This window comes from Panthera tigris, chromosome A3 (assembly GCF_018350195.1).
Source record: "Panthera tigris isolate Pti1 chromosome A3, P.tigris_Pti1_mat1.1, whole genome shotgun sequence".
NCBI classification, from domain to species: domain Eukaryota; kingdom Metazoa; phylum Chordata; class Mammalia; order Carnivora; family Felidae; genus Panthera; species Panthera tigris.
The window spans coordinates 126,394,324-126,408,537 of NC_056662.1; the positions used below are offsets into that span (position 1 = coordinate 126,394,324).

Genomic DNA, 14,214 nt, shown 5'->3' on the forward strand with positions numbered 1-14,214 from the left:
ACTGAGACAGGAGAGCTGGAAATACACTATCCTCTGTGACCTCTTTTGCTATTTAGGGATTCTTTGTTCTAAACTCCCTTTTCTTTGTCATGTCTGCTGTGATGCTAAACAACCTTTTGGTGTTAACAGTCAATATCAACCTTTGCTTGTAGCTGATTTCCCCACCTCTTCCTTGATTTTAGTGACTGGATGAGCAATTGCTATCACATGCTTGGACTGACTGATGAGTGAGGCCGACTTACATGCTTGTAGAAACTGTAAAAAAGCAACCAGGCCAGGAATCATAGATTTCTCTGTCATCTGTCATCAGAGTTCCTGCCTCTGAATGTTCTTTACTGGCTGCCCTATGGAGACCATGTACTAGATATTTGATGATTACCAAGCAGGGCATAAAAAGAGGAATATTAGCCAAGACCTTGACCTCCTTCCAAGGTTATTTACAGTTTTATATTCACTGATGTGTACAGCAGTCCTTTTATAAAAAGTGCCCTCCGGGTAAATATCATATTTCCCCTCTTATTTAACAAAGAGGCATTTGGATTTCAGTTGTACTTTTGGAAAACCTGTAAATAGGAGAGATGAACTCACAAAGAAAGAAGTAATTGTATTTAAATATGAAAACAACTCCATTAAGATTTAGGTAGATGATAGAAAAGGAGGTCTATGCTGTGGAGACACATCTAGGAGTCGGGGGTAGGACAGGTATTGGGACATATCAGTCTGGGATAAATTGTCAGGGGCAGAAGAGATGGAAACTCATTGAGCTGTGCGGACTTAAACAGATAGTAACACAAAGCAGTAAGCATAGTACCTGGTGTACAGTCAACTTCACAAACCACCAACAGTCCTTGTCATAGCACAGAAGGATTCTGGGTCCTAGAATGGTCATCCTTCCTAAGTTTTCCTTGGGCTCTGGATTTCTGTAATAGCTTTATCCTCGTCACCCTTGGTTCTGACCTTTTTGCTCCTTTGGAAATACCTTGTCATCTCAAGCTGATCCAGCATCCTGACACCTTTTGCAACTCAGTTCTCCATAGCTCTGCTTTCTTCCTTCTCCAGTTTAGGAAAATAGAGAGTTCAAGGAAAAGAAAGTTTAGGAATTTCTAGGCACCTCCAGGACTCATCTTAACAAAGTACCACCAGGAGGTGATATCTGTGTTTGGCTCTTGTCTCTGTTCTGTTTATGTTGTCCAGGAAACTAGGGCTCCCGGATTGCAGGGTCGTCTGACTTTACTATAAGACCCTTGTGCAGAAGAATTTTCTTTTCAGTAGATCAGTTTGGGAAAGCCAATGCCTTCATTGCCACTCCAGCATGATATCAAAACGTGTTACCATTCAAATCCTAGAGCCTTAATGATATGATTGATTTGCAAACTCTTTGAAAAGTGTGGATATGTGTACAGACCTGGATCTTTATTTGGTAAATTTGAAGTACTTACTATTCCTCAAAGATTCCTGAAAGTTTCTATTTTTACCTCCCTTGAAGATCTCATATATATTTCAGATTGATTCTCTCCAGTAGATGTCATTGGAGACAGCTTTGTGTACATTTTAATGGGGACTGATGTTCGATATAGAGATTGAAGACTGGTTTGGATTTGTGGTTGTTAAGGTGCAGGATTTTCTATGTAAAAATTGAGAAATAAACTTCAGAGGATAGTCACCTGAAAATAGTTTCTCTTAGAGATTATTTTTGACTTATATTTCTTTTTTAATTTACTTTTTATGTTTATTTTTGAGAGAGAGAGAGAGAGAAGCAGATAATGAATGGGGGGGGGACAGAGAGAGAGAGGGAGACACAGAATCTGAAGCAGGCTCCAAGCTCTGAGCTGTCAGCACAGAGCCTGATGTGGGGCTCAAACTCATGGACCATGAGATCATGACCTGACCCAAAGTTGGATGCTTAACTGACTGAGCCACCCATGGGCACTATTTTTTTTTTACTTATATTTCTTTTTTTTTTTTTTTTTTTTTTAAATTTTTTTTTTTTTCAACGTTTTTTTTTTTTTATTTATTTTTGGGACAGAGAGAGACAGAGCATGAACGGGGGAGGGGCAGAGAGAGAGGGAGACACAGAATCGGAAACAGGCTCCAGGCTCCGAGCCATCAGCCCAGAGCCCGACGCGGGGCTCGAACTCACGGAGCGCGAGATCGTGACCTGGCTGAAGTCGGACGCTTAACCGACTGCGCCACCCAGGCGCCCCTTTACTTATATTTCTATAAAATCTCAGTTCCTCAGTTAATTTTAATTAAACAGAATGGTCCAGGTAAGTAGTCACATTTTTACTCCAAAGTAGCCTAATCTCCAGATTGTGTTATCTCAATCTCATTGTTGACCCTTAGTCCTTAAACTCAAAACTCCATGAGGGCAGGAACAACTTCTGATCTATTCATCATTACATCTCCTACATCTTGTGTTGTGTCTTCATATGGTAGATGATTAATAAATGTATGGTAAACAAATAGATATTGATTAAATATATCCTGTTTTACATATCTTTTGAAGTATTAATTGTAATAAGTTTATTTAAATACAAGGTTTTTTTTTTTTTTCCTTACCTATTCTAAAATTTAATGCTATTGGCTCCTGTTTTCTCTACCCACCACTTTTGTGTTTTACTAAGAAATGTTTGGGGCGCCTGGGTGGCTCGGTCGGTTGGGCGTCCGACTTCGGCTCAGGTCATGATCTCGTGGTCGGTGAGTTCGAGCCCCGCATCGGGCTCTGTGCTGACAGCTCAGAGCCTGGAGCCTGTTTCAGATTCTGTGTCTCCCTCTCTCTCTGACCTTCCCCCATTCATGCTCTGTGTCTCTCTGTCTCAAAAATGAATAAACGTTAAAAAAATTTAAAAAAAGAAAGAAATGTTTGGTTAGTATAAGAGTATGGTGGAAAGAGCAGCAACCATGGACCCAGGAGAGCTGAGCTCATGCCCTACTCTGCTAACAACTGACCTAATATTTGGTAAAGTTGTTCCATCTCTAGGCCTTATACTGAAAGATAACAATGTTAGAGAGTTCAGAAAACTTTCCAAAGTCTTTCTGGTCTATAAGTAGAAAGTATTTACCTTATTATCTTCCTCACATGATTCTCACATCTCTCCTGGGCACAATGGCAACTCACAAGGAAAAGCTGATTGCACCAGTTGCAGAAGAAGAGCAATTGTCCAAAACAATAAGATTACTATAGTGGACGTTGCACAAGTTGGTATGGCATGTGCCATCAGCATTCTGGGAAAATCTCTGGAGGATGAACTTGTGCTCGTGGATGTTTTGGAAGATAAACTCAAAGGAGAAATAATGGACCTGAAACATGGGAACTTATTTCTTTAGATACCTAAATTTTGGCAGGTAATGATGACTCTGTGACCTCCAATTCTAAGATTATGGTGGTAACTCCAGGAGTCCACCAGCAGGAGAGAGAGAGCCCCCCAGTCTGGTACAGAGGAATGTGAATGTCTTCAAATTCATTATTCCTACATAAGTCAAGTACAGTCCTGACTGCATCATAATTGTGGTTTCCAACCCAGTGGATTCTCATATCCCAGGGGATATGTTACCTGGAAATTAAGTGGACTAGCCAAGCACAGTGTGATTGGAAGTGGGTATAATCCAGACGCAGCTAGATTTTGCTATCTTCTGGTTGTAAAACTTGACATTCATCCCAGCAGCTGCCATGGATGGATTTTGGGAGAACATGGCAACTCAAGTGTGACTGTGCAGAATAAAGTGAATGTGGGAGGTATTTTGTCTCCAGGAACTGAATCCAGAAATGGAAACACAATGACAGTGACAATTGTAAAGATGTACATAAGACAGTGGTTGAAAGTGCCTATGAAGTCATCAAGCTAAAAGGATATACCAGCTGGACTATTGGATTAAGTGTGGTTGATCTCATTGAATCCGTGTTGAAAAGTCTATCCATGACTTCTCCAGAGTCAACGATGATGAAGGGAATGTATGACATGGAGAGCAAAGTCTCCGTGAGCCTTCCATCTATCCTGAATGCTTGGGGATTAACCAGTGTTATCAACCAGAAGCTGAATGATGATGAGTTTGCTCAGCTCAGAGACCTTGTGGGACATCCAGAAAGACCTAAACGACCTGTGACTTATGGCTTCTAGGCTGTAGAAATTTAAAAACTACAATGTGATTAACCGTGAGCCTTTAGTTTTCATCCACATTCATGGATCACAGTTTGCTTTTATCTTCTTAAATATGTGAATCTGGACTCACAGACTTCAAGCCCACGCTTGGTTTAATGCTTGCAAATGAGCCCTTGAACAAATAAAATTAACTAGCGCAGTGTGCTTCTAAAACAACAAAAATAATGCATTTACCTCAGTTTTCCTCTCTGCTTAAGTTTATGGAATTTCTAAAATTTAAAAATGTGAAGAAAAAGTGTCTTTCTTGAATGATTAAGTCTATAATCTCAACTTCAGTTTTATTTTGGATGTTTTGGTAGATAGAGAGTATGGTTCCAGCCATACTGTTATGTTCTTGATTCTGTGAAAGCTACTGTGACTTACCACCGGTATTCTTGTTCTCATCCCAGTATTCATTTATTCAGCAAGTCTGAATGAATGCCAATTGTGTATAAGGATTGTGCGAGGTTCTAGGAGGTAGTTACAAATGACATGCATCTCACCCATAAAGGTTGTCATGTCCTTCTTTTCCCTTTTCTGAATTTACCCTGAGAAGGTCTAATATCTATTAAGGGATGTATACAGGAATATAAATAAGAAGACCAAAAAATCCATCTTCATGTATAAGAAAAATATTCTGAACAAGAGGTCACAATCCAGCAGAGGAGGGAAGCAGTAGTCCACACAGAGTTCTAATTTTAAGTCAGGTTTATAAATTACTTTTTTCTCTTTCCTTTTAGAGATCTTGTTGTGTTTTGTTTTGTTACGTGTTCTGATATATCCTTTTTAACATTAGTACTTTTTAATTCATTAATAAATTATGCTGGTAGGTGCGCCTGGGTGGCTCAGTAGGTTAAGCATCTGACTTCAGCTCAGGTCATGATCTCACCATTTGTGAGTTCAAGTCCTGTGGCGGGCTCTGTGCTGACAGCCCGGAGCCTGGAGCCTGCTTCAGATTCTGTGTGTCCCTCTCTCTTTGCCCCTCCCCCACTCATGCTCTGTCTCTGTCTCTGTCTCAAAAATAAATAAAACATTTTAAAAAAGATATACAGATTAATTTGATAATGTAATTATTTCAATGTAATACTGTATTTTAATATATTTCAAGATGATTTCTTTCTCACCTTTTTCAATATATATATTTTAGGAGAATTATGCAGTTTTTTAGCTAGTAAAAAGTACTACTGGTATTTTTGTTGGACTTAGTGTATTTTAAATATGGAGTTGATACCTTTCTGGTATTTAACTTTCTTTTAGGAGTGGGATACATTTATTCGTTTGTTCAAGGGTTCTTTTTAAAACTTCCAGTTGTAATTTGTACTTTTCCTTTTTGAGGTCATGCTTTATTCTTATGAGGTTTATTCATGAATATTCTCTCTTTTTTTATTGCAAAGAGGTAGTAGAAAGCAAAAATATGCTTTGAACAGCTTGACAGGAAACATAGTTTCATAAATGTTTGAATTCTCTTCTGAAGGAACATATTGAATATTTTCATAATATTTGGCCAATTGATTTGGTCCTAAATCATCCATTTAATATCTTGGCAGTTCTACCTACGAACTGATCATTTTCTGAGTTATGAGTGTCTTGGATAAGAATATAAATCACTTGACATTTGAACATATATTAGTAAATAACATTGTTGAAATGGGACCTATTTCACTTGTCTCTGCCCTCTCATGCTGGAAAGGAATAACTTTTACTATGTCTTAGCTAATATTAATTAGACAGTCTTAATTAGTGTAAGGTGAGTAAGCGCAAAAGTGTTTTAAATAGTTTGATGATAATAATAATAATAGCTCCTAGTCATGGGACATTTCCTACATACTGGAATGGGCACTTTGTATACATTAAATATTTAAATTCTCACACTACCCTAATAAAATAAATGTTAAGTCTTCATTTTATAGATGATCACTCTGCTCAAATCATCCAGCTCAGTCCTGCTCCTGTCCATCTCCAAAGCCTATGTTTATATCCACTGGGGATACTGCCTCCTTTTAAATACAAAACTAATTAGCCTGCATCGAAAAGTCTAGAGCATCTGCAAGTACTTTAAAACTGTCTCTAGAATTTGGTCCCTGCACAAGGAAGAAGCTCCCAGTTCTTTCTAGATAAGAGACACAAAGATACTCCATAGCTTTTGCATCTCATTTATACCAAAATTTCAAAATAATTTATAATAACAAATTAACAGAAAATGAAAACATTTACCTTCCCACAGCCTTCACATAGATACCCCCCCCACACACACATACACACACATACACTGAATATCAACTTTATAAAGGGTATAGTTACATTTCCAAAGTCAGAAAAATAAAATATTTTACATGTATTATTTTATTAAAATCAAAATAATTTGTAGCTCTCAGCTTTTTGGAATCAGCAGACTATGTTGACTTATTAAGGATATCTCTGCAAAACACCATTTAAAAAAGATTTTCCAAAATTAAGAAATCAAAGCCTTTAAAAAAGAGTATGAGTGGGCACCTGAGTAGCTCAGTCAGTTGAGCATCCAACTCTTGATATCAGCTCAGGTCATGATCCCAGAGTCCATGCTGAGCACGGAGCCTGTTTGGGACCTCTCTCTCTCTCTCTGTCTCTGTCTTTCTCTCCACCCACCCACCCTTTCCCTCACACACTCTCTCTCTCTTTCTCTCAAAATAATCTTAAAAAAGAGTACGAGTGTAATTCACATAAGTATCTAGTAAGGCATGCTAAAAGGTGCTTAGTTTAGGAAAAAGAATAATTGTCATCCACTTGACTAAATGCTGGAGTATTGCATTCTTGCAAAAAAGATAAGTATATTTGTATATTTATTTACCAGTGTAAAATAAAGGTATTGGGTTTGGCTATAAATATTTCCTCTCAGCTTTCTCTATTCAATTCATACTGCAGAAAAACATTTTAGAGATCACATGCTTCTATCATGGAACTCACTGTGTGGTACTATAATTACTGTAGAGTATTAGAGATATGGATTTATGAGGTCCTATCAGTACCACCAGCGTTCTGCAGAGGTCCTGATTCATTGTAGATGTAAATAAATGTTTTATCATGCCATAAATTATTCAGCCGACAAGACCACTTGATTTACTAATGTATTTTAGTATGTCCAGCAATATTTGTCCAGGATATAGTAGTGACTCAGAAATTAGTAAATACAACTGCTAGAATTGCTGAGCATTTACAAAGATGGCAGAGAGCTGAATACTTTGGTCAATCACTTTTCAAGTGAAATAAGTTGATCAACTAATACATTCCTTTCATTGAGGAGAACTCTTTGGAGTTTTTTGGGTTTTTTTTTTTTTTTTTTTTTTTCTGCATGAAACATTAACAAATCTCCTGATGGAAGACAGGATTTGCTCCAGGGAGTCATTTTATTCCTTGGCAACAGTAAAGCAAACAAAACAACCTAAAATAGGTGAGCCTCATTTCAAAAGAAAATATGTGTTTGAGATGTTAAATACACACATGTACAAACATGCACATGTTAACTATGTATGTATACACCCATATATATACACATACACACATACACAGATACCAGTTTTGTCTTTTAAGAAGGGTACTATTTTCAATCAGCTAACCGCTTTGCTAGCTGGAATTGCTACGCTAAGAATACCAACTTCAAATCAGATTGCATTTTTTGCTTCATGCTCTATTTTCTCTTTCCCCAAGCCTCAAGATATTAAAGCAGAAAAATATAAGACTCTTCCTTCTGACACTTCCCATTTCCCTTCCAGGAGAGACACATGGTTTATGAACCAGTGCTTAAACATATGACTATGAAGTTGTTAAGCAATGGCTACAACAAAAATGAATCCAGGTGTATAGACTCAATCAGTTGATACAAATGAATCAGCAATACCTTAACTTCCTGTCTGCAGGTCTTTGTTTTTAGAACTATAAATATTTCTGTGGTACTGGTAGTATAGCTGAGCACACTAACTTGTACCTCTTCCTGCTGCATTAGAATTTATTAATATAGAGTGATTTATAAAAGTTTTCTTTAAATGCCAAAGCAATACTGCTTTCTAAAAATAAATGTTGAAGGTTCTGACTGAGATTAAAATTTGCATCCTCAATAGTCATTCATCCATCTTATTAACAGAGCCCTGCAAGGAGAGAAGCAACAATGGGACCAGTACAAATAAATATTATATATATTGTACATATATAAAAACTTCCTACCCTGCCTTGCAGCTGGGATGATGGCACAGTAGTGGTGTTTGTCTTTGAGATGTAACACATGTGACATCCACTCTAGTGCAGCAGTGTTCTTTGAGATGTAAATAGAGGTTTTGGGGGCATGGCTTCCAGGAAAGAAAGGCAGACTTCACACCACTTTTCCTTGACTAGCCCTCCCCTTCTTCCTGCTTAAGACACACATCAGCTCAGCTCTCCATTAATACAGCAGCAACTATGCAAAGGCAGTAACTCTCTGTTAATACAGACTGGAAGGAAAAAGCAGAGAGTGATAGAGATTTTGATGAGCCTCTGAATCAATACTAACCACAGCTTGCTACCAGACTTTGTATTTTCATGAAGAAAAAAAGGAAAGAAAACTACTTGACTTATTTCTTTTTCTCTTTCTTTCTTTCTTTCTTTCTCCCTTTCTTTCTTTAACATTTTTAATGTTTATTTACTTTTGACAGACAGAGACAGAGAATGATCAGGGTAGAGGCAGAGAGAGAGAGAGACAGAGAGAGACAGAGACAGAGACAGAATCCAAAGCAGGCTCCAGGCTCTTCCAGCACAGAGCCTGATGTGGGGCTTGAACCCACAAACCGTGAGATCTGACCTGAGCCAAAGTCAGACGCCTAACCAACTGAGCCACCTAGGTGCCCCTTTTCTTTTCTCGTTTCTTTTCTTTTCTTTTCTTTTCTTTTCTTTTCTTTTCTTTTCTTTTCTTTTCTTTTCTTTTCTTCTCTTCTCTTCTCTTTCCTTTTCTTTCTTTCTTTCTTTCTTTCTTTCTTTCTTTCTTTCTTTCTTTCCTTCTTTCAAGTTTGTTTATTTACTTTGAGAGAGATAGAGAAAATGGGGGGGTGCAGAGAGAGAGGGAGAAAGAGGATCCCATGCAGGTTCCATGCTGTCAATGCAGAGCCCAATGTGGGGCTAGATCTCGTGAACCCGTGAGATCATGAACTGAGCCAATGAAGAGTTGATGCATAATGGAATGAGCCACCCAGGCACCCATACTTGCCAGGATTTCTGTTGCCCACAGTGAGCACAGCTAATTGATAAAATATATATCTAGATAAAAATATCTTTAGAAATCTGGGAAGAAAAGACTGATGTCTGGAAACCAGCAATGAACAAACCAGTATATTTTGGTCTTATAATCACATTTTTTTTAGTAGAAACACATTTTGATTATTAAAAATACATCAATTAGCCTTTTTGGAAAGTAAACCTTTGATGTTTATTTAGTTTTTCTTTGGTCCTGCCTTGACTTATGGCTGAAAAACTGAATTAACTTTCAGGCCCTGATTATGTCACTTTTCAATATGGCTAAGGTGGTAGAACTTCTGGCAAAACAAAATGTCCCTGGAGGCAGTGAGTGAAAGACTGAATGTGCTCCACAGTGTCCATCAAGAATATGATATCCTTGCTTATTCTTGCATCTCTGTCTTTGCCTACTTCCTTGGAGTTTGCGTAATGCTATCTTTGCCCTTGCCATGCTGCCTTGTAATCATTTACCCTCATGGCTTTGCCCTCACTGATCTGTGAGCTCACTGAGCACGGGAGCACTGTTTTATTGATTTATGTATGCTGAATGTTCATCATAGAATATACTCCCTAGATGATGCTCAGTAAATGCATGTTTTGCGAAAAAATGCATAAATTTAGATCATCACTGGGATATGTCGGTCCTCTCTCAGAGGGACGGAGCCCCTTCCAGCATTTGAGGAAGGACAAAAACCTATGCTTTGCTTTGGGTGCTTTCTCACAGAGATGAGCTTTCAGGTGTGGACATAAAGGATGGCATGGATTCGTTGTACTCTCCTGGGGTCTTGGGTTGGATCCCTGATGGCCATGGAGACACTGAGCTGGAATGAGCACTGCTGTGCGCAGCAACAGGGTATAATTTATCATGTCTTTTCCAGACATTTTCTGAGGAAGTGCCAGTGACCAGGGAGACTTGGTCAGAAGGCAGGGTGACATGGTGGAAAGGTCACTGGGGGGCAATCACAGGGATACCAACTTGTATCTAAAATGTGTTATTTAGGGGCACCTGGGTGGCTCAGTCGGTTAGGCGTCAGACTTCGGCTCAGGTCATGATCTCACAGTTCATGAGTTTGAGCCCCGCATCAGCTGACAGCTCAAAGCCTGGAGCCTGTTTCAGATTCTGTGTCTCCCTCTCTCTGCCCCTTACCTGCTCATGCTTTGTCTCTGTCTCTCAAAAATGAATAAACATTAAAAAAAATTTAATGTGTTATTTAACTCTTAACCTTCCTGAGGCTCTCTTTTCCTCTCTCCAAGACGGGGATTATATCTACCACATGGGGCTGATGTAAGAACTGACAGATGTGATACATTTAAAGTGCATGTTTGTCCCATAGAGCCACTTAATAAAAGGGAATGATAATGCTTTACTGCCATATTGGTGTTGTATAATACAGTATCACCATTTTGGAGGGGTGTTTCTAGGATGTATGATGAGGAAAGATTACACTTTAGGCTAAAATACCTCTAGAACATGACTTCACTTACGAATTGTAATGTAAATCAAGGAACTTTCCATTGTCTGCAGACATCTCTACTGCTCAAACCAGAAACTGAGGCTCCTACTGTCTGGGGACCAAAGCAGTGTGGCCCAGCATGCGACACCAACCCCAGGACCTTGTACACCAAGGAAATAGGGGAAGAAACCAGGTACTACTGTTTTTACCAACCTCTTCCTTGCCAATGCCCCTTTCTCTTGCTTTTTGTGCTATTTTAAGAGACTTTGAATCAAATTATTTCAGCAAGAATAGGCTTTCATCCTGACATTTCAAAAAGATTGATGTTCATATTAATTATGGACCATCTCTGTCTCTCTCCACCAGCAGCTCTTTTGTTTTTTTTCTTGCTACAAACATCTTTTTTTTTTCTTTTTAAAGTCACCTCCTCATCAAGTTTTTAGCTTCCAGAAGGTTTCTAGAGACTGAGAGCAAATTTTGGCAATGGTAATAATTACTATTTACAGTTTTCTATGACTTATTCAATTCAGATAGTCTGACAGTAACATTTCATTTGCCTCCTGTCATACAACCTGCTACTTATATCCACAAAGGTTAGACAAGTATGTTTGTAAACATCTCTTTATGTATATCCTTATCTTTTGGGAAATAAATACACCTTCATGAGTTCCTTGTAGTAAAATGTGAATACAAGACCTCTGCAGCTCATTCTCTCCACTCCCTTCCTCCTCTGCCCTGGGCTCAAGGCAGCACAATTTGTAACTCTGAAATTTGCTGCATTCTTCTGGGTGTCTGTGACCTTGCACAGGTTTCTCTCTGCTTGTAATAATCTCAGTGCACTATTCCTTTGCGTTCTTAGCCATTATTTATCCTACCATATTTCACTCTTCATTCCCACTCAAGCTATGATGAGTCATTTCCGTTTCCACTCTGAAGGCCATTCCAAACCTTGACCTTATTCATTCCAATTGCACTGTGTGTCACTCCACTTCAATTATGTGCTTCTAGAACTTGACAATCCTAGCAGCTATCCAACTTCTAAGATTTTATGTTTAAACTTGCTACTTTCTAACTAGAATTTCCTATCTTTCCTAGTGCCTTGTCAATGATTCTCAGTGAGTAACTGAATTCTATGACCTTATCAAGATCTATGGTGTACAAACTTCCAGACCTGTTCTTTATCTTTCAGCTTCCTCCAGGTTTTGTTTTTTTGTGTGTCCAGCTTACGCACCGGGGTCTTTCACATCAATCACCCTGGCCGAGAGCCTCAGCTTTCCTCCCCATCCTCTGTCACATTCACTTGAAAAATCACTAAAATGAAGCAATGGTCCAACTACTTTATATGTTAGCTTACGTCCCTGAAAACAACTGAACCCAAATACACAGCCATGTGGTTTAATGCCACACTTATGCAAGGTCACCAACGTGAACTAGGACCTCAAGGACTCTTAGCAAACTTATATGCTTCTGGTTGCCCTTCACATTTCTTAAAAAATTTATTTCAAAATTTCCTCCTATTAATTCATTAATTCTCTTCCTAGACAGTGTCTTCATTTCTTATTGCATACACACATGTGTGCGTGCGCACACACACGGGATGTGGAAGAAACTCCTTCAGCTGTTATCCTCCATACATGTAAATATCCTTTGAATAAAGTGGAAAGATATCCTTTCTTCAAGGTTGAGCTGACTCCTTCATCTTCGTGTGGGTTTCATCTACCTGTTGTCTAATGTCTCCCTACCTCCTGCACACAGTCCTTAGAAAATCACCAGTGGATTATTCCTTTCCTCTTTGTAACTGTAGTCTCTTTCCTTCCTTCCTTCCTTCCTTCCTTCCTTCCTTCCTTCCTTCCTTTCTTCCTTCCTTATTTTAATTCCAGTGTAGTTAACATACAGTGTTATATTAGTTTCAGGTGTACAATGGTGATTTGACAATTCTATACATTGATATATATATACATATATATATATATATATATATACATACATACATATATGTGTGTGTATATGTTTATTATTTAATTATGAGAGAGAGAGCATGATCAGGGGAGGGGCAGAGAGAGAGGGAGACACAGAATCTGAAGCAGGCTCCAGGCTCCGAGCTGTCATCATAGAGCCCAATGTAGGGCTTGAACCCATGAACCGTGAGATCATGACCTGAGCTGAAGTCTGATGCTTAACCAACTGAGCCACCCAGGCACCCCTATACATTACAATATATTTAAACATGTTCAAATCTCAATTTGAAAAAATCTCTGTGTTGTTTCCCTCAGCAGCAGCCTTTTCCCTCTCTCTTCATAGTTTATACATAAAAAAAAAAATGTCTTCAAAATTAGTGACCTATTCTATTCACTCTGTAAACTAATGGAACTCACCTCTTGCCCACCGGACATGGTAACACTGGCAATCTTTTCACTACTCCACCAGAGACGTCCTTCTTGCTCAAACTCACGGACACTTTTGACTACTCATCTTTTTTGACCCTTTTGCAGCATAGGGTAAGGCGGGACAGCTTCTCCAACCTGAAACACAGAATCATGGAGAACATCCCTGACTCTGCGTCCTTCCCCAGTCTCCACGTCTAGAGCCAAGTTCTCTCAAATCTCTCTCAAACCTATTCTATCCATTTCTTTCCAGATTACCTGCTGCTGCTGCTGCTTCATTCAGGTTATGCTTGTCTGTTGTCTGTTGTTCAGTTTCCTTGTGGGTTTCTTCAACTTAAGTTTAACTTTCAACTTAAGTTGTCCACAACCCTGCTGACACACACAGTCTGCTGTATACATGAAAGCTAAAGGATTCCTAGTGTGTCCAATCATTCCCCGATAAAAGCAAGAAAATAAAACACTTGGCTCTCTTCCCATTACCCTCAGAATAAAAATCTAATCTTCTAAGTATAATTTACAAAAAATGAAACCCCTGCTTTTGTATGGAGCTTTATTCCTCACCTCTCTTCTCCCACCCCACTCCATTTTTGTGCTCTATACTCAATCATCCTAAAGGTTGCTTGGTTTCCACAGTATGCTCCATCTCTCTCTCTCCCCAAAACCTTCATACAGGTTTTGTTCTTTCTCCTGGAACATCTCTTCTCCACTTCAACCTCCCTGCGATCCCCCACCTCCCAAACACCACTGTTTATTTCTTCAACTGGTTAATTTCTCCTCAGCCTCTAGGTCTAGTCCCGGAGTCCTAAAACAGATTTATATAACCTTCAACTAATAGCAATTGTATCTTCTACTTAGCCTGGAACAGCTCCTCGTACATCCAGTTGTCAATGTAAGTTACTAGATAGAGCCTAGCCTAGTGCTTGGACATAGTAGGTACTAATAAAGGTTTGTTGATTGAATAACTCTAAATGCAAGGGTGTATAAAGACTGTTCATTACAGGC

General features: G+C 38.8%; 1 pseudogene; it reads left to right on the top strand.

Annotated features, from left to right (window-relative positions):
• Positions 1-3,106: 3,106 nt before the first annotated feature.
• On the top strand, positions 3,107-4,104 carry LOC102955798 (annotated as a pseudogene).
• The last annotated feature ends 10,110 nt before the right edge of the window (positions 4,105-14,214 follow it).